Consider the following 21385-nt stretch of genomic DNA (forward strand, 5'->3'; position numbering starts at 1 on the left):
ATATTCGAAGCTGTAGGGACAGGCGGGGAGTGATCACTACGCACCAAAACCTATGGGTTAACACCAGAAATGAAGACTAAGAACGAAATGCTCGCATTAAAATGGTGTGAGAACAGGGTGCAATCTTCCACCCCTATTGTTGTCCGTCCTCGGTAGCTCAGTGGAACACTTGAGCGTACACCACGATACCGACAACTATTTGCGAACTATTTGCGCAGCGTCTTCGATAACCCGCTCTCACAGCTGTGGAGTACCGGGCAGAGGATGGCCGCCCTCATGAAGCTCCACACGCTACGAAACGTTTATCAACTTGAAACATGGAATCTGTACGCACATGGACCTTGCACATGAAATGGCGTGCAGGATTTGCTTACATTTTTCTGTCTCTATTATCTATCATTATACTATTAGTTCCACGTTCTATTTCATAGTTTTGAAGTTACTCTTCTTCTGTTATTGCTATGGATGTAAACTCTAATTTTACTTGTCGTAACTGAAAGACGCATTTTTCCTAATAAAAAACGAAAACAAAGAAAACAACAAAACAAAAAAATTATGCTGTGAACTACGAAGAGAAAGGTAAAAGGTTCACATCCACTTGCTTTCAAATTTTTTCACTCGTTTTCTAAAAGATTATGGGCCTTACTTATTCATTTAATAAAGGTAATATCTCAGAAAAAAAAGTTTGTAGAGCACTTGCACGCGAAAGGCAAAGGTGAAAAAAAAAGTGGTCAACGCAACAGATTGTTAAACCTAAGGACCCGGTTTCGATTTCCGGTTGGATCGGAGATTTTCTCCGCTCAGGAGCTGGGTGTTGTGTTGTCGTAATCATCATTATCATTTCATCCACATCTACGCGCAAGTCGCCGAAGTGGCGTCAAATCAAAACACTTGCACCCGGCGAACGGTCTACCCTACGGGAGGCCCTAGTCACACGACATTTACATTTTTACCCTGTAATTTTTTGCATTGAAGAAGCAATGACGCAAACTAAAGAAAGTTTCTGGAGTGAGATTATAGTCCTGAGTAAACGGAAATCAATCAATAAGGTTCGCTGACGACATTGGAATAGTCACTATAACTGAAAAGGAATTACAGAACATGTTTAATGGAAATAAGAATCAAATGAGTGCAGAATGTTGGTGACTCGAAGAAAGACGAAAGTGATTAGTCGTAGAAATGGGACTAGCTATAATTTTAATATCAAGATTGGTGACTACTATATAGGTGAAACGGAGTAATTCTGCTGTATTGGAAAGAAAGTAATACATGACGGACCAAGCACGAACACAAGGCATTCCTGGTCAACATAAGTTTATTAGTATCCAAAACAGAACTCAACTTGAGGAAGGAACTTCTGAAAATGTGAGTTTTGAGCACAGTATTACATGGCAGTAAATCGTGGACTGTGGGAAAACTGGAAAAGAAGACTTGAGATGTGGTACCACAGAAGGGTGATGGAAAATTAATGGTCTAATGAGGTATTAAATGCGAAAGTTCTCCACAGAAAATCGGCGAAGAAAGGAACATATGGGCAATATCGACAAGATGAAGAGCAGGCTAAAAGGAAATGCGTTAAGGTATCAGGGAACAATCTCTATGGTTCTAGAGGGAGGTGTGGAGGGTAATATCTGTAGGGGAATCCAGAGACTGCAAAAGATCATCAAATAATTGTGGACTTTCGTTGGAAGCTCTACTCTGAGATGGAGAGGTTGACAAAGAAGTGGAACTCGTGGCGGGCTGCATCGAACCAGTCATCAGACTGACGGCTCTCGCTCCCCCTCCCTTCTCCCTTCCACCCGAGAAAAGGGACAAGGATAATTCTAGAATTGCTTGTATTTTCAATACATATAGTTTTAATTCTACTTTATTATCTGAAAGTCCGCTGACAAATTTTGAAATTTATTCATGTAACAAGATAAATGCTTTTACTAATTTCTTCTACGTAAGTACCTTCACAGCCCTCCCCTCTCCATTCCCACTCTCCCTCTCTCTTAGATCTGCACCTGGTAGGCGACGTGTCCATCAGCTCAAGAGCGAGCGTGTTAAAAAGTTTGAGGGAGAAGAGCAGCTGGCAGCACGCTGGTGGTTATTCCAGTAAATCTGTTGTCTTTTACCCCTCAAACATTTTTAAACCGTACAATATCCACGGTGATAACTCTCACAGCTGTTGAAGTGTACTTACAGGACAAGTGCAAAGCTGTTTGTGCGCCAGAGGAGACGCGCAGAGGATCAGGGCGTGTAATCCCTCCCTAGTTGGCTGGTCGCATTTGCTCATACGGCTGCTCGGATGAGTCCCGCAAACTAGATTAGACTAGGCTACACTGCCGCTCGCTCGGCTGTGCTAATATTTTCATCTCTACTTAACTACCACATCGACATCTTCTATAATATGTTTAGCATCCTCTGTTCCTTGTATGCGACAACTATTCGTCGCTTCTGCTGTTCCTTCCTCAGTCAAATTAACTATTTTTGGATGTAGAAGCAAAGGTTCCAACCACCTGCTCCGTCTTCTGGTGTTACATTTCACCTCGTTTACTCCTGCAAGTACTTCATTCCGTACTTCATTTATGCACCTAACTGATGAGACTCTTCGAAAGCATCACATTTCCAAAGTTTGTTCCTTCTTCTGGTCACGTTTTAATACCGTACAGTGCTTTCTTACAGAAGTACACATTCAGGAATTCCTTCCTCGTTTCTGTATCACCCAGTGAAGGTCACCACTCCAAACTCTTTAAAGGAAAGAACTCACGTCTATAAAATAGACTAAAACGCCTGACAACCTTATAAATGTGTTAATGCGTTTAGTATTTGATACGAGAAGATGTTTATAAAAGTTTGAAACATGTCCAAAGTATCTGGGCATGTTATCAAACATTGCACGAGTATAGAATCGGTAATTTGCGCTCTATTTTAAGCAAAAGATTGTTTTTTACATATGTGAATGTTTATGATATCATATCTCAATGATGTGTGATAAAATGACATCATTTTACATCTACATTCAGTGGAATCTGTGGATACCGTCTGCACAATGTATTGTAGGCAGAGTTAGTGGTAAGGAATTAATAAATTAAGAGGTTATCCCCGATGCTGAAGTTCTATTGCGTGAATAGCGAAAGCGTAATGAGCGGTAAAACGTTTCCCTTTCATCATTTTGTAGGTGGGTGTTGGCGAAGAAAGTTTTGCAAAGGTTTGGAATTACGTGTAAAGACTGCTGGTAGGCGATAAGTGCTCTCATTCTCAAATACTGAATGGATATAGTCTGGGTAGTCTCCGCGTCATTTCTGCTTCAACACGTACACTCTGTTTCTAATTCTAATACTGTTGTTACAGAGGTAAATCTTTAACATAATATTTTACCTCTTAAAGAGTAGATTATGACAGCATTTAAAATTTTATAATTCTATCAATAGTTGCACGAAATATTTAAAATCACATTTTTGTTGTCTCTGAAAGTCGCTAGATAGGCAACCTGCAACTCGGATAGTGCACCAAAGTGGCCATTTACTAATATAGATATTCCCTTCAGCCGAAGAAGTTTCCATACTGGATTAATAAAAAATAGAGGAAACGTAAGAAAGTGGTTTTAGTATTTCAAGTTTTCTACAAATCCTGTTTCCACACTTCAGTGCAACGCACATTGGGTTCATGCAACCATGTGGAACTTTTGGAAGAGAAACATCTGAGTACATTATATTTTTTTCCTTTTCCTGAGAGCTGTGGAGCTATGGTGACTGTTCGTGCCAACTGGTGTAGGCACCCTTTGCTATGGTTCGCTTCGATGACACCAAACGCGGACACACTATTACCACACGTCCACTACGCAACACTGCCTGCTCACAACTCACTGTTCGAATGAACACCTGTCGTTTGCAGTTCTAAGTCCAAGCTGCAACCGTAGCAACTGTTTGACGTCTTAATTCGTCAGGAATAAAGTCAGTCTCCTAACTTCTTGTACGGACAATGTATCATATCAGCAGAGTTCATTGATTCTTCCGTCCTTGTATTCTTCCCGGCTGATAAATGAAAATCCGAAAAAGTTAACTAAAGAAGTTAATATTGCACAACATCCATGATTGTGTGTTTTCCACGCTATAACAGCTGCTTTTGTTGTTGTTGTGGTCTTCAGTCCAGATACTCTTTTGATGCAGCTCTCTATGCTACTGTATCCTGTGCAAGTTTTTTCATCTCCCAGTACCTGCTGCAACCTACATCTTCTGAATCTGCTTGGTGTATTCATCTATTGGTCTTCCTCTACGATTTTTACTCTCCACGCTGCCCTCCAATACTAAATAGCTGATCACTTGATGCCTCAGAAAATGTCCTACCAACCGACTCATTCTTCTAGTCAAGGTGTGCAACAAATATCTCTTCTCCCTAATTCTACTCAATACCTCTTCATTAATTTTGTGATGAACCCAAATAATCTTCTGCATTCTTCTCTAGCGCCACATTTCAAGAGGTTCTATTCTCTTCTTGTCCAAACTATTTATCGTCCACGTTTCACTTCCATACATGTCCAAACTCCATGCAAAGACTTTCAGAAGCGAATTCCTGACACTTAAATCTATACTCGATGTTAACAAATTTCTCTTCTTCACAAACGCTTTCCTTGCCATTGCCACCCTACGTTTTATATCCTCTCTACTTGGACCATCATCAGTTATTTTACTCCCCAAATAGCAAAACTCATTTACTACTTTAAGCGTCTTATTTCCTAATCTAACACCCTCAGCATCACCTGATTTAATTCGACTACATTCCATTATCCTCGTTTTGCTTTTGCTAATGTTCGTCTTATTTCATCCTTTCAAGATACAGTCCCTTCCGTTCAGCTTCTCTTCCAGGTACTTTGCTGTCTCTGACAGAATTACAGTGTTATCTGCGAACCTCAAAATTTTTATTTCTTCTCCATGGATTTTAATTCCTACTCCGAATTTTTCATTTGTTTCCTTTACTGAGAGCAAGATGTATGAGATAGGCATAAGATCCTCAGACTTCAAGAAGAATATAATAATTCCAGTCCCAAAGAAAGCTGGTGTTGAGAGATGTGGCAGTTTAATAAGCCACGGCTGCAAAATACTAACACGATTTGTCGACAGACAAATGGAAAAACTGGTAGAAGCTGACCTCGGGGAATATCAATTTCTATTTCGTAGAAATGTTGGAACACGTGAGGCAATACTTACCCTACGACTTATCTTAGAAAATGGATTAAGGAAAGGCAAACCTACATTTCTAACATTTGCACATTTAGAGAAAGCTTTTGCCAATGTTGACTGGAATACACTTTTTCAAAATCTAAAGATGGCCGGGATAAAATACAGGGAGCGAAAGGCTATTTACAATTTGTATAGAAACCAGATCGCAGTTATAAGAGTCTGGAATAGTCTCTTTCAAATTCTGAAGGTGGCTATAACAGTAGAACATTTTTAAATTATTTTTGAAGGAAGCTTTCTTCGCCTATGTATATCTACTTCTGAGATCTTCCTTGCTTCATCTATCCTGTGTAATCACACTTGCTACGTGGAAGAACCCTTCCACTTGTTCTACTACTGAGTTGTTCTCAATTTCTACTATCACCTAAAACACTCGAAAATTATTCAACTATCACTCTGCAATATTTCTTACAAAATACTTCCGGGAAACATTTCTACACAGTCTCAGTCCGTCTGTATTTCAGGAAAGGCATCGCGAAACCTTCAGTAGCTGTTGTTGAATGTTTATATTTACGGACAATTAGCTTTTACCAAGTGACCATCTCAGGGAACGGATACCGCTGCAGAAGATCAAAGGATGGGTTCTTTGTGTTAATCACATGATTATTATCTTTTGCAGTATATGTAACTTATCCGTGCATTCATTATCTTACATATTTTTTTCTGTTAGTTACTTAATACACTTGGTGACTAATAGATAAGTAAGTCCACACTAAATGATGAATGTGGTGTTTGAGGCTGTGTTGCGGCGATTCCAGTATTTTATATCGAAACCGTAGGCACACGATCCTTATTGAGTCCTGAAATCTGACAGAGCTTAAACTCACCCTGTAAATACATACAAACGGCAAGTGCGAGGGCACTTTGGAGTATATCTTAATTCAAAAGCAAACCTCTTCCCGTCTTGACGTCTACTGTAACTCCGTTCCTATAGGACCACATTTTCTCGTTTTTTGTTTCAGAGGTATCACGCTACGGTTAATATAAAGAGGCTGATATTTACACAACTGCTATGCTAAAGTAAAACAAACGAAATTTACCGAATTTGCAAAAATCTTTAGAAATAATTTATAAATATATTATAAATATGCTAAGATCATCCAATTTCATGTGTAGACTTCCCTTTCTTTACATCCTAAAAACATCTATATGTTGCGAAAATGGAATTACATTTTAGAATAATTAAACCACTTCAGCAGAAATATTTTGAAGCTTTGAGCACACTTTTCGAAATTTCTCGTTTTTTAAAAAAGTGCAGTTACAGAACATAAAGCATATCCATTTCACCGGTTTTTAAATAAACACCTTTTACTTAATTTTTTCTCGAACCAATACTTCACATAAGATACTTAAAATTGAGGAATATCCAAAAAGCTAGAAGTGCGAAGAAAAACAGGAAACACTCCATTTTCACTCTCCACTAAAAATTGTATAAATCAATAAAATCGTACGAAATACTTTTGGTGATCTACAGGTATCAAAAGGAGAAGGAAATATGTAGTCATCGTGTAAGTAATACTGTAGATAACACAGTAGAGAATGAAGTTATAAATCTAAATGAACCTGCAAAAAATGCACAACACTTCAGATGAACTTATCAAGAGACTGAAAACTTCTGCACAAGACAACATCAACAGTCAACCAAGTTTTGTAAGAGAAAAGATGACTAAGGGATGCATTTCATATCAGAAATTATCTTGAGGTGAACCTCCTCTTCTAGCAAGAAGCTTTCTTTCTTTCTTTTGTCTGTATAAATGTTGCCAGCCGTCTGTGTGTCAAGCGATGGGTGAAATGTCACCAGGTGATGCTCAATTTTGCGAACCAATTTACTCAAGTGGCATAAATTTAAGTAACTCATGGTCGTTCTCATCTGCTCACGACGAGAGCAGCTAGTTAAAGCAGCTGAGGGTTTCCTTAATCAGCTCATCTAATTGAGGGCATCCTCAAACATCGCGTGTAATTGGGAAGCTTAATTACAGCTCAGGAAATAAAATGCTTCTAGCAAACCGAACTACCTGTATGACAGAGTACGGACAGAAAACCGCATATTGCAGCATATGAAGTCCAAGCCAGTTTCAAAGAACTGACTTCTTCTAGGTTGGTACTAAAGTCTCTATAAAATCAAGAAACTACATCGTTTTAACAAGCTGTTAGTTTAATTTACTACTTTACTATGCACCACTTGCTAGTTTCGAGCAAGTACTCATTTCTTAAGTGCACGAGTACCTCTGTAAAATAAATCACAAGCTGTGAGCAGTTACGGCGAAGTCATGGATAACTCGGCACGGTACGTGATTTGTCTTACACGGGGTGAACCTAAAATCTACCACAAAATTTCAGATGTTCGCGGATATCATCTCAGTATTTTGGAGAAACTGTCCGTAGTATCCGGTGGCTCGTTGCGGGGTAATTTCATGTCGTCTGATCTCTTACCTCCATTTATCTCTTTGTACCTGTAATGCACATAAAGTATTTAAAAAACAGTACAAATATCGACGGTGTGCTCAAAGTGTCTCGTCTAGAAACAAACTTTTTCGACTCACACACTTCCTCTTAACAATAGTACCGACCAATTTACTCTTCATCGCCAAAATTGCTTTCAATGCTGCTCGGATCTGTCACGAGTCTGATTTTCCGGCAATGTTAGTTTTACGGTAAAAGTGGTACATAGCAGTATCGATATGCTTACTGATAAGGGATTGGCCGATGTGCACCTCGTATATGGGGTCACTGAATGAGATGGAACAGTCGGACAACGACGTTGTGTTAACCCGTCCCCGCAGTGGCGGCAAACACACCATAGTACTTTTGCATCTGAGGATTGCTGTTTTACTCTGTGTGTTGTGTTGCAGGTATTGGTGATTGCTTATTACAAACTTCGTAGCTGTTGTGGAGATATTTTCACACAAATAAAGGAACTGTGGTATGGCACATTCTTAACTCAGTAACCAGACACCAGAGACCAAGGGCCCCTTTTGCTCAACTTTTTAGAAAATATCTCTAAATACACTTCCAAATTTTGACGGTAGATTTCTGGTTCTTTATCGAAAACCACATGTCATGCAGAGTTCCGTTTTTACGGTCACGCTATGCGTTACTGGAACAGTTTATGATTTTTGTTTTGAGTTTATAGAGAGTTATAAGTATTCCGTATCTTGAAATAAACTGTAAAATACTTTTCTTTCAACACCCTGTATTTTGAAATGGGCGAAAAGTATACAGTAAACCCCAACACATCGAAAAACCAAGCCGTATTGGTTGATCATTCTATGCTCATTATCCGGAAATATCGGGAATGTCTGTAATCTTTAACCCTACATGGGACAAATGTCAACTCTCTCCGGCAGCAAAGACTCTAGGCGTTATAATAGATGAAAATCTAAATTGAACTGACCACGTAACTGCAGTGTGCGAGATAGAATCAGCATCTCTCCATGTTCTGCAAATATGTAAAAAGCTCTTCTCTCTTTGCTGAAAAGGAAACTTGTAAAACACTTACACTTCAACTTATTGATTACGGTGATGTTATCCTGCAAGGTCTTTTTCAGGAAAGTTCGCGGCGTCTCGAACTAGTTATGAATGCCTCTGTTCGTTATGTCTGTGATGTTCGTCTCTTTGATCATATTTCACCTTCACATTCACTGCTATCCTGACTGCGTTCAGACAAGCGCAGAGAATTTCACGCTCTCTGTTTTCTCTACTGTCTTATCAACGTACACTGTCCGCCATACCTCTCCTCGACCTTAACATTCTTTCCTGAAGAACAAGGCAGAAACGCTCGATCCCATCAAAGCAGAGTTCTTTCTCTCTCACTCTGTCGTTCAGCCACATTGAGTCATTCTCAGTTGCAGGAACACGACTTTGCAATACTCTTTCACGTAATATTTGAGAAATGAATGAAATTTCTAGCTACAGAAGACAGTTTTATGGCATATATATGAAAGCAGCTATAATCTTTACCATCGTCGCTGTACGTACTCGTTATCCTTAGACATCCTTCTTTGCAGCCAGATCTTCCTAATGTCCCAGTATTCTTAGCTTGTGCAGTCTCTGTAAATTTCCTTTCCCCAGAACTCGCTGTATCAGGAAAGACGTATTTTGTGCACTTATAAATTCCTTTTATGTTTGCTACTATCATTGCTGTTATTGTTATTATGATTATTATTATTTCCGTGGCAGCAGCATCAGTGGTACAAGTACCGCCAGTGTAACTTTATTAATTTATACTCAATTATTGTCAATACAGACACTCAAATCTTTTTAATAGAATTTGTCATATTAAAAAGGCTGTTTATTACGGTAAATTGAATTTGAGTAAAATCGCAAGCAGCTGTTAAATGATCTGTTAAAGCAGCATCTCCAGGTGAATCTACATGGAAAGGAAAGTATCCTTGTCAGTCGTATATTTAAAAAAAGTCATCATGGACAGCCAGTAAAAGTAAACCTAAATAAAAGGACTTACAACAGCGTCACATAGATTACCATACTGAGACGTCCCCAACGTTCGTAGTCAGAATACAACCCCATGAAGAGCGGAAGTTGTCAACAACCAATAACCGGCAGAACATTGGGGCAAATAGCGCAGTGGGTGAGGCGCTGTGGCATAAGAACCATACTAAATGTAAAACCACTTGAAGATGCCACTTTGACGCAGCGAAACGGTCGTGAATAAATAATCACTTACCAGCTGTGTGCTCTTTTATACAAGTTCAGTTTACCATGAATTTCAACGGCTGTGGCTTCCCGTGTTATAAATCTGTACATGTTACTTCTTGAGTACTTATGATGTAGAAAAAGGTATTCTATATGCGAATCCCTGGCTATAATCAGATCAAGTAAATAAAATAAATATTTATGAAGATTAGGAGTCTACATTCATCTGTGGACTTCCAAATGAGCACTCTCACATAACTAGCTTTTAGTGATTTATAAAGTACTCGTGCAAACTAATATCGCAGTGACGTGGTGATGTTATTTTAAGATTCAAGTAAACTTATCGTTTTTCTTTCATCGAATATGCAGACCTAATCGTAATTTCAGATATCTGCTGGTAGGGTGGATACGGATGAAGCGGAACGCAACTCCATTATTCAAAAACAGTCTAAATCGCATTTATTATTACTATATCGCCAACCGGTTTCACCCCGACGTAGAGGTCATCATCTGGGCGTTTACACTGTGAAATTGTAGATATCCGTCAGAAAGACTCCATTATACAACAGGTAAAATTAAGTAAATTTAAAAATGTGTTACCCATTCGTCGACTGCTGATTGTGTCATGTCTTCATAACGGCAGGAAACTATGCGAGACTAACGCTTCGTATGGGCTTACGCTTTATAATCCCTGGGAACGGCGTCCTCACCACAAAGAGTAGAGGGCATTGTAGTCCTTCCATCCTTCCATATTAGCCCTTTTAGTAAATTGACTCAAATGTTGTCCACGTAAATGTACGAATAGATATATTATAATACAAGACGACACCAGTTTTTGTGTGTCACAAACGGTTTTACTTTATATTATGGCACATGAAGTAATATACTTTCACGAGTTGACTACGGAACATTTGTTATTATTTTATAATTATCACTATAATTGTTACTCTTTTTAAATGGAATGGTTACGTTTTCTGTTATTTATTGTCACATCCATTTATGTTAAACCAAGGTGACTAGTAATTACATATAATAAACTGCATTAAATGCCGTTGATCGCCGCTGAGGGTGTTGCCGTATATTCACGTGATCTCAGCACGCTATTTAAGCCCATACGAAGGGTTAGTCTTGCATAGTTTCCTGCCGTTATGTACACATGAGTGACACCACCAGCAGTCGACCAATGGGTGACATATTTTTAAATTTAGGTAATTTTAACTGTTGTATAATGGAGTCTTTCTGTCGGATATCTATAATTTCATAGTGTAAACGCCCAGAAGATGACCCCTACATCGGGTTGAAACCGGTTGGCGGTATAATAATAATAAATGCGATTAAGACTGTTATTGAATAACTGATTAACCATGCTAATCGCTGCTTCATCTCCACAACCATGTTGTTCGGGATGCAACTATCTGAGGAGCGCAATTTGGAAATTTGTGGTAAGGACTCTGGGACCAAACTGCTGAGGTCAACGGTCCCTAGGTTCACACACTACTTAATCTAATTTAAACAAATTTTAGTTAAGGACAATACACACACCCATGCCTGAGGGAGGACTCGAACCTCCGAAGGAGAGAGCCGCGCGAACCGTGGCAAGGCGCCTAGACCGCGCGGCTGAGGAGCGTATAGTTGAGCGAAGGGTCAATATTGATGGTTATGGTAGTACCTGTTTCATCTTCTGCGTGCAACATTAAACGCATGGTAATTAGAATTTGATTTAAGATTGTCGGTCACTGGACGATTAAACGGACCAATTAAAAACTTTTGAGTGAGAGAATTTTTTCGTGATTAAAGGTGTCTCGGAGAACTTTTACCTGTGAATTAGCGAGCGAGCAACTTGGAGTTGAACTGTCATTAAAGTCGCGTGAAGCTAAATGTGTTAACTTAGTAATGGAACTCCATACGTGATAATTAGCATCAGCAAGTCTACGTTCCGGTATTACTGTTAAGCAGGCTCTGAAGACTGTTTTTTTGCTTAAATTTTCTGATAAAAAACAAGGTAGTATTCTCATTATACGGAGACATTTATTAAGGTAGTGTTGGTAGTTTGGTATTTACAAGCTTGACAGACCTTTATTCGTGGTTGATTGTACGCTCGTGTGGAGCCACGGCAGGAAAAAAAAGATCAAATGGGACATCGCGACAACTTTACAAGGTACGAGGCAAAAAAAAAAAATCTTTACGGTAAATCAGAGAGTTTGCAGGTGTGCGGGGCCTTGTCGCTGTTACTTGCTCAACTTTCTCCACCAGCACGTCCGACTCAGTAATGTGTGACGGCAAGAACACTCCATGTCTCAGTTTAATTAATTAATTATTTAATTAAACAGTGTAAATTCCAGCTTGGAATATGAAAAACAGTATGAAAAGGATGAACTGCTACTCACTGTGAATGTCACACGTTGAGTTGGCGATATGCAGAACGGAAACTTGCACATTGAGCTTTCGACCAAATCCTTCTTCAGAAAGGTAAAGAAACAGACATCCGCACAAGCAAGCTCACCTCACACCCACAGGACGTTTAGCTACATCTACTTGGCAAGGCACTGAATGGTGCATGGGGGAGGGTACCCCGTACTACCACAAGTCGACTATCTACATGCCTATTAAGAGCCCTTAAGTCTCCAATATTATTTTCATGGGCCTTACGTGAAATGTATGTTGGCGGCAACAGCATCGTTCGATGGTCAGCGTCAGATGCCAATTCTCTGAAATCTAGCAGACCGCCTCTGAATTGCTTTGATGTCGTCCTTTAATCCAATCTAGTACGGATCTCAAACACTCGAACAGTACTCAACAGTGTATCGCACTGGCGTCTCATATGCGATCTGCTTTACAGATGAACCATACTGTCTTAAAATTCTCTCAATAAACCGAAGTCGAACATTCACCTTCCCTACCACAGACCCTACATGATCCCTACATTTTATAATGCTTTAATTGACATGACAGTGTCGAGCAGAACACTACTAATGCCGTATATTATGGGTTTGTTTTTCGTACTCATCTGCACTAACTTGCATTTTTCCATATTAAGAGCCAACTGCCATTCATCAAACCGCTAGACATTTTGTATAAGTCATCCTGCATCATCCTACAGTCACTCAACGATCACACCTTAGCATACACCACAGCATCATCAGCAAATAGTAGCAGACTGCTGCTTATCCTATTAGCCATATCATTTATGTACTCGTATGTACAAAATTACAGGAGTCTTACCACACATTGCGGAGACACTAATGACGATACCCTCGCCTGTAATAAATACTCCCCGTCGAAGACAACATTCTGAGTTCTATTACTTAAAAACGTCTTCGAGGAACTGTCATACCTGTAAAACTATTCCGTATGATTGTACCTTCGGTAACAGTCGGCATTGTGGCATCGTGTCAAATGCTTTACCGAAATATAGCATCTACGGAAATCTAGCATTATGGAATCCGCCTGTGGCCCTTCATCCGGGTAAATGGAAACGAGCATTTCGCGTCTTTGGCCGGGAGGCTCCATACGAGGCAGGTCCGGCCGCTTTGCTGCAGCTCTTATTACATTTGACGCCACATTGGGCGACCTGCGCGCCGGATGGGGACGAAATGACGATGAAGACAACACAACACCCAGTCACTGAGCGGAGAAAATCTCCGACCCACGCGGGAATCGAACCCGGGACGGTTGGACGGAAATCCGTCACGCTCACCACTCAGCTATCGGGACCGACAACCTTCATCAATGGTTTGCAGGATCTCATGCCACAAAAGAGCCAGAAAAGAGCTTTCGAAAGCCATGCTGATTTGTGAACGGGACCTAATTCCGTATCAAACCATATACAGGGTGTTACAAAAAGGTACGGCCAAACTTTCAGGAAACATTCCTCACACACAAAGAAAGAAACGATGTTATGTGGACATGTGTCCGGAAACGCTTACTTTCCATGTTAGAACTCATTTTATTACTTCTCCTCAAATCACATTAATCATGGAATGGAAACACACAGTAACAGAACGTACCAGCGTGACTTCAAACACTTTGTTGCAGGAAATGTTCAAAATGTCCTCTGTTAGTGAGGATACATCCATCCACCCTCCGTCGCGTGGAATCCCTGATGTGCTGATGCAGCCCTGTAGAATGCCGTATTGTATCAGAGCCGTCAACAATACAAGCACGAAAAGTCTCTACATTTGGTACCGGGGTTGCGTAGACATGAGCTTTCAAATGCCCCCATAAATGAAAGTCAAGAGGGTTGAGGTCAGGAGAGCGTGGAGGCATGGAATTGGTCCGCCTCTACCAATCCATCGGTCACCGAATCAGTTGTTGAGAAGCGTACGAACACTTCGACTGAAATGTGCAGGAGCTTCATCGTGCATTAACCACAAGTTGTGTCGTACTTGTAAAGGCACATGTTCTAGCACCGCAGGTAGAGTATCCCGTATGAAATCATGATAACGTGTTCCACTGAGCGTAGGTGGAAGAACTAACTAAAATGAGCTCTAACATGGAAAATAAGCGTTTCCGGACACATCTCCACATAATATCTTTTCTTTATTAGTGTATGAGGAATGTTTCCTGAAAGTTTGGCCGTACCTTTTTGTAACACCCTGTATATATATCCTGCACAGATGTTAAACATATTGGTCTGTAATTTTGCTGGTCCATTCTTTAACCCTTCTTGTATACATGAGTCAATTGCGCTTTTTGCCAGTTGGTTGAGACTTTGCGCTGGGCTAGATATTCGCGATAAATGCAAGCTAAGTAAGGGGCAAATGCTGCAGATTACTCTTTGTAAAACCGAACGGAAATTCCATCAGGACCTACAGACTTATCTCCTATCGACTCTTTAGTCCGCCCCGATAGCTGAATGGTGCCGGCACGGTAGCTTAGCGTGTTTGGTGGTCTCCGTAATTAAAAAAAAAAAGTCAAGGAATCAACGATCAGCTTGAACGGATTTCTTGTGACGTCCGCTGAGACCAAACGCAACAATGGTCAGCGTCACGGACTGCCACCCTAAGGGGCCCGGGTTCTATTCCCGACTGGGATTTTCTATGCTCAGGGACTGGATGTTGTGTTGTCCTTATCATCATCATTTTCATCCCCATCCGGCTTGTAGGTCGCCCAATGTGGCGTCGAATGTAATAAGACCTGCACCACGGCGACCGAATGCTCATTTCAATTTTTATCAACTCTTTCAGTTGTTTCTCTAGATAAATGATTAACTTCGTATTAAATTAATTTTTCACCATGACAATACTGCAGTTTTTCACCATGGGACTGATGATGTATAAGGAGCAATCATAAAAAATTTCCATCTGAGGAAGTTGCTGCAGCGTATATGCAACGTAGCGCGTCTCTGATGTGGTTTTCTGAAAATAGACAGGTGTGGCATTTGTGTCTTACCGATGCGTGTTCGGTAAATGCGGTAACGTGAACTATGGCAAAGTTGTTGACAAATGCATCCAAACAGGTCCAGCGAGCTGTTATTCTTTTCTTAACTGCCGAAGGACAAACACACGTAGATATCAATCGGAGAATGAAGAATGTTCGTGAGGGCAGCATGTCTGTCGAAATCTACCGTTGTGAAATGGTGCACCCAGTTCCGTGCTGGTCGCAAATCGAAACGAGAGGCCAGTGAATGTGGGATTCCGGCCTCGTCCATTACGGACAACTCAAGTAGGAGACACTCAAGCACCCGCCCTGTAAACCTGATGTGACTATCACGCCCTCAGTCGCTGAAAAAAGGCCTTGGTGGCTTGACGATTCCTATTGGACGGGGATGTACAGCAGGCTTTTAAGGACTTCTTCATGCAGCAGGCACCGTATTTAACCAAACTTCATCCTGGTACATCGGTAGGATCATTGACTCAGTGCTTAGGGCGATTTTGCCTGATTGACATATTGATTCTGGACCATTCGGCCTTCGAACGGAAAGTTTCTGATCACCACTTATACTAACAGCAATGCACGGGCATCGTTAATAAATGGATCAGGTCTGGAAATGAGGTGCACTGGAGAGAAATAATAGAACGAAATTAGCAAATAACAAAGATAACTAGTTACGGGAGAATGAGAAAAGGAGACCACAATATAAAAAATACTGGCTTGTTGTGGGAGTGGAAGAAGGAAGCTGTTATAAGCCATGAGGAAAGTAGTATTCTCCTATGAATGAGGTTGAGAATGGTGCACAGTAACATATAAGTGCAGACAAGGTGCTCGACGCATCCCGGTCTTCTATTATAATTAAGAAAGTGTGGTAGGTATTTGATGTGTGAGAAGTAGTGTGGTCACCAGTGACTAAGAATCTGATGAAAACATACGGCCTGCGACAAAAAATATCGTGTATTCTGGTCCATTTGCGCTAACAGACCACACGGTCTTTCAGTACCGTGCATGCGAGTATTACACTAACACCTTAAGTATACATTCACGGCTCGCTCGAATCACTGCAGTTTTCGATGTAAATGCCTAACTAAAAAACTAAACTAAACTTCGTCTGAACTGGTTTGGAAGGCCCAACTGTACCGACTGGCCGTCGTGTCATCTTCAGACCACATGCGTCACTGTATGCGGATATGGAGGGGCATGTGTTCAGCACACAGCTCTCTCGGCCGTAAATCAGTTTACGAGACCGCAGCCGCTACTTTTCAGTCAAGTAGCTCCTCAGTTTGCCTGAGTGCATCCCGCTTGCCAACAGTGCTCGGCATACCAGATGGTCACCCATCCAAGTGCTAGCCCAGCCCGACAGCGCTTATCTTCGGTAATCTGTCGGGAACTGGTGTTACCACTGTAGCAAGGCCGTTGGCTGTATATACCTAACACTTGTATGTATTCGCTAGCAATAAAGACTGGGCTACTTTTTGCCTTACTTCAAATAGGGATACATTTCTATGTTTTTGACGTGCATATAAGAAGAAAAGAAATCTACGACATGCGGTGAGAGTTTGTTCTTCAAGGCTCACATTGTTTCCCAAGGAAATGCATGGAGCTTTTAATTTGTTTGTTTTTCTGTTGTTTGTTTTAGTAGTAGATGGGTCCCGTAGACGAGTATGGTCTTAACATTTCCTGTGATATGGAAATCACATATGTCTTCTTAGGGCTTTCTTCAGTTCCAACGTTTTATACCCAGCCTTCTACCTCTAAATAGGTTTGATTCATGTCTGACGTGGCAGACGAAATGTTCTTATAGTTGGCGTTTTGGTGGAGTGCATAAGAGATAATTCACGAGTGTAATATTATTTTTATACAGGGATAAAAGTAATGGTTCAAGAATTGCACATTTGCAGGATCACATTGCCAGTTCACAGACGACTGCGTCAGCGCGCCAGATGGCTTCTTCTATATAGCTAGGTAGTTCACCATCGGCTTAAGGGGTGAAAGGAGGATACTAATGAATGCAGGCGTGTATCTAGTCTGTCATCTCGAAACACTGTACCAATGTGCATGTTGCAGGACACCTCAACTCTGTTTTTTATGTAGTTTTCCTTTCACTTGTGAAACATTTACTGCTGGACAAATGGTGTATGCTTTCGTGATAAGTAAATAAAGCGTTGTAGTGCCACTCTAGTATTTTAACTCATCTGTGACTGTGACGATGTCTCCGTCACTTTGCACTGTCATGAGCACCTTCTTTCAAATTTACAATTAAGTCTAAAGAGTTTCTACTGTAAAAATATTAACTCACTGTTACTGTTTCTTCTTCGTTATCAACTCCTTCGAACCACACAGTCATTGCCCTTTAGATTACTTTTTGGCACTACAAAGGAAGTAGTGGTTAGGGAAACGTACTAACCGACATAAGGCTGACTACATAAGGCTGACTAACTCTTCTTTATTATTAACAAGCCACTGTAAAGTGTTCCGTAAATAACTTACAATGGTTTGTTGAATACGTTTGAAGTTAAGAAATGAATAACACGGCTTACTAAGTTACCTCCACCACTGCCGGTTGACCATCGATCAGCACAGAGGTGGAACAGAGAGTAGTTTCACTCTTATGTTGGGAAAGTTCAACGACAAACTACAAGATGTTATCATGCTACTCGCCTCTATTACAAGCTGAACAGTGCCATATTAATTTCGCCCTTCCACAGTTCGCACGTGACTTCATTTGCTATTTATTATTGAGATTCATATTCAAGTTCAGACACGAGCAGTATTTTTATTGTAAATTTAAAGTATTAAGTTTTGAAAGTGATGCACTATGAATTTACTCACCCATAAAAATCATGGAAACTTAGAAGCTATGAATATTTCAGAATTATTTTTTTTAAATTTTTATACGAACTCTTTTAATTGTGTAGATCGTAAACAAAACATTTCATCTGATAACTAATTTCTGTAGTTCACCCAACCATTCTCAGCTCTAAAAAAACAAGCAGAAACAGAAAAGTGCTTCAGGTAAAATTGATTAAATAGACTTCAGGAATATATACATTTCAGAGTAACGAAGTAAAAGTAATCTCGTACGAATCAAGGCATAGACATTGTGTCAGCGTATACAGTAAAGTTAGACCACATCATCTGCGTATTGATATAGATAATTAAATAATTTTGTATATTTTAAAAAAAAATATGAAAATACTTAGCATCACTTTCTCTGTTATTCCTACCTGATGGATAAGTTATTACTACACATATAAAATTCACTCCTTACATCAGAAATCATCGTCGTTCCGTTCCACACTGAACACTGTCACGAATTGCCGGAGAAATTCTTCATGGTAAAAGCAAGACACCAAAACTGACATTTTAGACGTAAATGAGGTGTTCAGATTCGAAATATATCATGCCAGAAAAACAGTATTTTACAGGTGACACAAAAACTTAATGCAGTATTTATGGGCATCCACTGAATAAGTAAACAAAAAGTCTATATTCGAGAGTACTGGTGGTGCGGGGGGGGGGGGGGGAGGGGGTGAGGGAGCAATTGCTCCCCACCACGTGTCTCCCTCCCCCCCCCTCCTAATACTCCCACCTTGAGGACACCTATCACTTTGGCAGATTCGTACTGTAGTGCACTGCGAAACGCCAGAATTCTCTCGCCAGCCGGGTGCAACACTGTCGACAAACATTCCACTGTTGTCAGACAAATATTTGCAAAAAATGTCCCATCACTTACTGGACATACAAATACCCGAAAAGATAAACATAAATAATTGTATCAAAATTCCTATTTCTCGAAGTGTGAGGATACAGAATCCTCACAACCTGGGTTGAACGCTCTTATAATATCCGTAACACACTGCCCATCTTTGAAAGTGGTAAGAAGACATCGAAATTCCTGCAGTCTACAGTCCTAAATGCCCACTCGAAAGCTGGACGAATTAACTAACTGGTTCAGTTATTTACCAAAAATTCTGCGTTTCGTCTTGGAAAAGTTTTGGATATGAATATATAAAGAATCAGTGAAATTGTGGTGTGCAAGAAACTGTAAGTTTGAGGTAGACGAACCTTTTTATTGGCTGAGTATACTATCAAAGTAAAGTACATTGTCGGTTTGCCGCGAAACAGAAATGGCAAAATGGAGACCTTCTTTACTCATAACCGACAACCGTGCATGAAATGTACTGCATTGGGCGTTACATCTTCAGGTGTGGCTCAGGTTTTACTGTTGTTTCTAAGTGCTTACAGCTTTTAAGTTTTTTATTAATATTGCATGAATGGATGTGAGTATCTTTAGCTGTACTATACCAATGGCACATGTCCCTCTAGCTTGATCTGCTTCTATGGCCATGTTTGGACATTGTGGTGGCACTGCCTGTCTCTTTGAAATGTAATAAACGGTGTAGCCAATAAAATGGGCGGATAAGGTACTCCAGCTCTAAGCAGAAGGTAATTTTTTATTAAAGATATTCATGCCTTCTGGACTGTTTATCGCCGTCCTCCACTGCAGGTTACTCTGAGAAAACCGCAAAATATCTGCAGCCTTTCACTTTAAACTTCTTCGGTAATCTCTTTTTCATGTTCCAGGCTCTGTTTTCCCCTGAAACCATTTGTTGGTCACCACCTGAAATTTGTACGCGGTGGAATGGTCTAGAACAGGCTCCACTCTGCCTCGTGGAGCCAACTGCGAAGTTGCCTGAATAATGAGGTAGCGACATTGCCACGCAAACGGCCGAAGTGGCGTCGAGCCGAATAGCTTCACCTAGGCTTTGAACCGACCGATATTTTGTTTATCGCATTCTCATTCAACGTGTTTCTGAGGACACTCTTATTGCTGGTAATTTTCCCGTCCCCTACTTTCCATTCATGAGCCCAAAATCCAGCACCCACGATAAACTATCTAATTAGATCCCAGCAGTCGCTGGTAACCTAGGCGGAAGCAGTAGATACTTCGAACTCTCTGCTGAAACATTCAACGTCTTACTTGTTGGCCGACCTACGGAACTTCGCTGAGGACTTCCGCAACAGTAAATGCCGTCCAGTGAAAGCTATAGTTTTGCTTGTGAAGCAGTGAGAATGGGACAGAATACTGAAACACATGAGAATGTTACTGGTCACTCAAGTGCAACTAATTGAAACTGGTCCATGAAGCGCATGTTAAATTGCATCTGACCAAAACTGAATATCGCATTTGCTATGATTTATAGTTAAAGCGCAACGGAAGGCAGTTTGATCCATCAAAGAGTTGACCGGTAAGAACCACTAAAAATGCACAAAAGATCAAACCACGTCTCGCAACAACGCAAATAAGATAGCGGTTCTGAGTGCACAAAGACTATCCGTGTTATCTGTTTCACTGTTCTATACGTAACCACGTCTGCAGGATCCATCCAACACTGTGGAGTTAGAGGACAATTAGCCATCTATATGTCGTGCTGTTTGTACCCCGCTCTGCACCAAAACAGACAAAAAGGTAGAGTGCCGCAGTGCTATGTCTTGTAACAGGTGATGGTGCAATGGACTAACTCGGTCCTGACCATGTTGTCTCTGACCATGTTGTCTCTAAGATTTTTGCTGTCTTAATCTGAATATACTCTTTTTGATTTTCTTGTAAAAATAATGCCTTAACTTTGAGCCCAAGGTTCGTTTTAACAAAAAGGATCGAAGCTGCAACCATATACATAGCACGCAATGAACATGTACAAGGTGTATTGATCCAAACACAGATTAACAAGCACACTATTCTCACGCTCCACGTTAAGGCTCGTATTAAGTTTAGATAAACGCACCCATGTTCATCACATTCATCTAGGAACAAAGGAAATCGCATTCTTAAAATAAAATCACGCAGTCTACTTTCATTTACATATTCAGAAATAGGATGGATAACAGTAAAAATTATGACATACAATGCACAGAAATTCTATTCAGCGAACCTCCGAACACAACTTGGTGCTCTGCACACTTATATGACTCTAAGGTATTACTTTCCCATAGTTAGTAAAATAAAAACGTATCAAGATTGACTCAGACAACTGAAAATTCCTACACATTTAGAGTGAGAATCTGTCTTTGGTAAAAACAGCTCACAACCAGGCCTCATTAACTATAACGCGGTACGATAAAGGGGTTAGTAG

At 40.4% G+C, this 21385-nt stretch overlaps 1 protein-coding gene and 1 pseudogene across 1 annotated transcript in view; one reads left to right on the forward strand and one right to left on the reverse strand.

Moving 5' to 3' along the window:
- Positions 1-21385, forward strand: part of LOC126284307 (RYamide receptor-like) — a 1455467-nt gene that overhangs the window by 577217 nt on the left and 856865 nt on the right. The gene's annotated exons all lie outside the window — the stretch shown is intronic.
- On the reverse strand, positions 16552-16669 carry LOC126285589 (5S ribosomal RNA; annotated as a pseudogene).

Source organism: Schistocerca gregaria, chromosome 8 (genome assembly GCF_023897955.1).
Source record: "Schistocerca gregaria isolate iqSchGreg1 chromosome 8, iqSchGreg1.2, whole genome shotgun sequence".
Classification (NCBI taxonomy): Eukaryota; Metazoa; Arthropoda; class Insecta; order Orthoptera; family Acrididae; genus Schistocerca; species Schistocerca gregaria.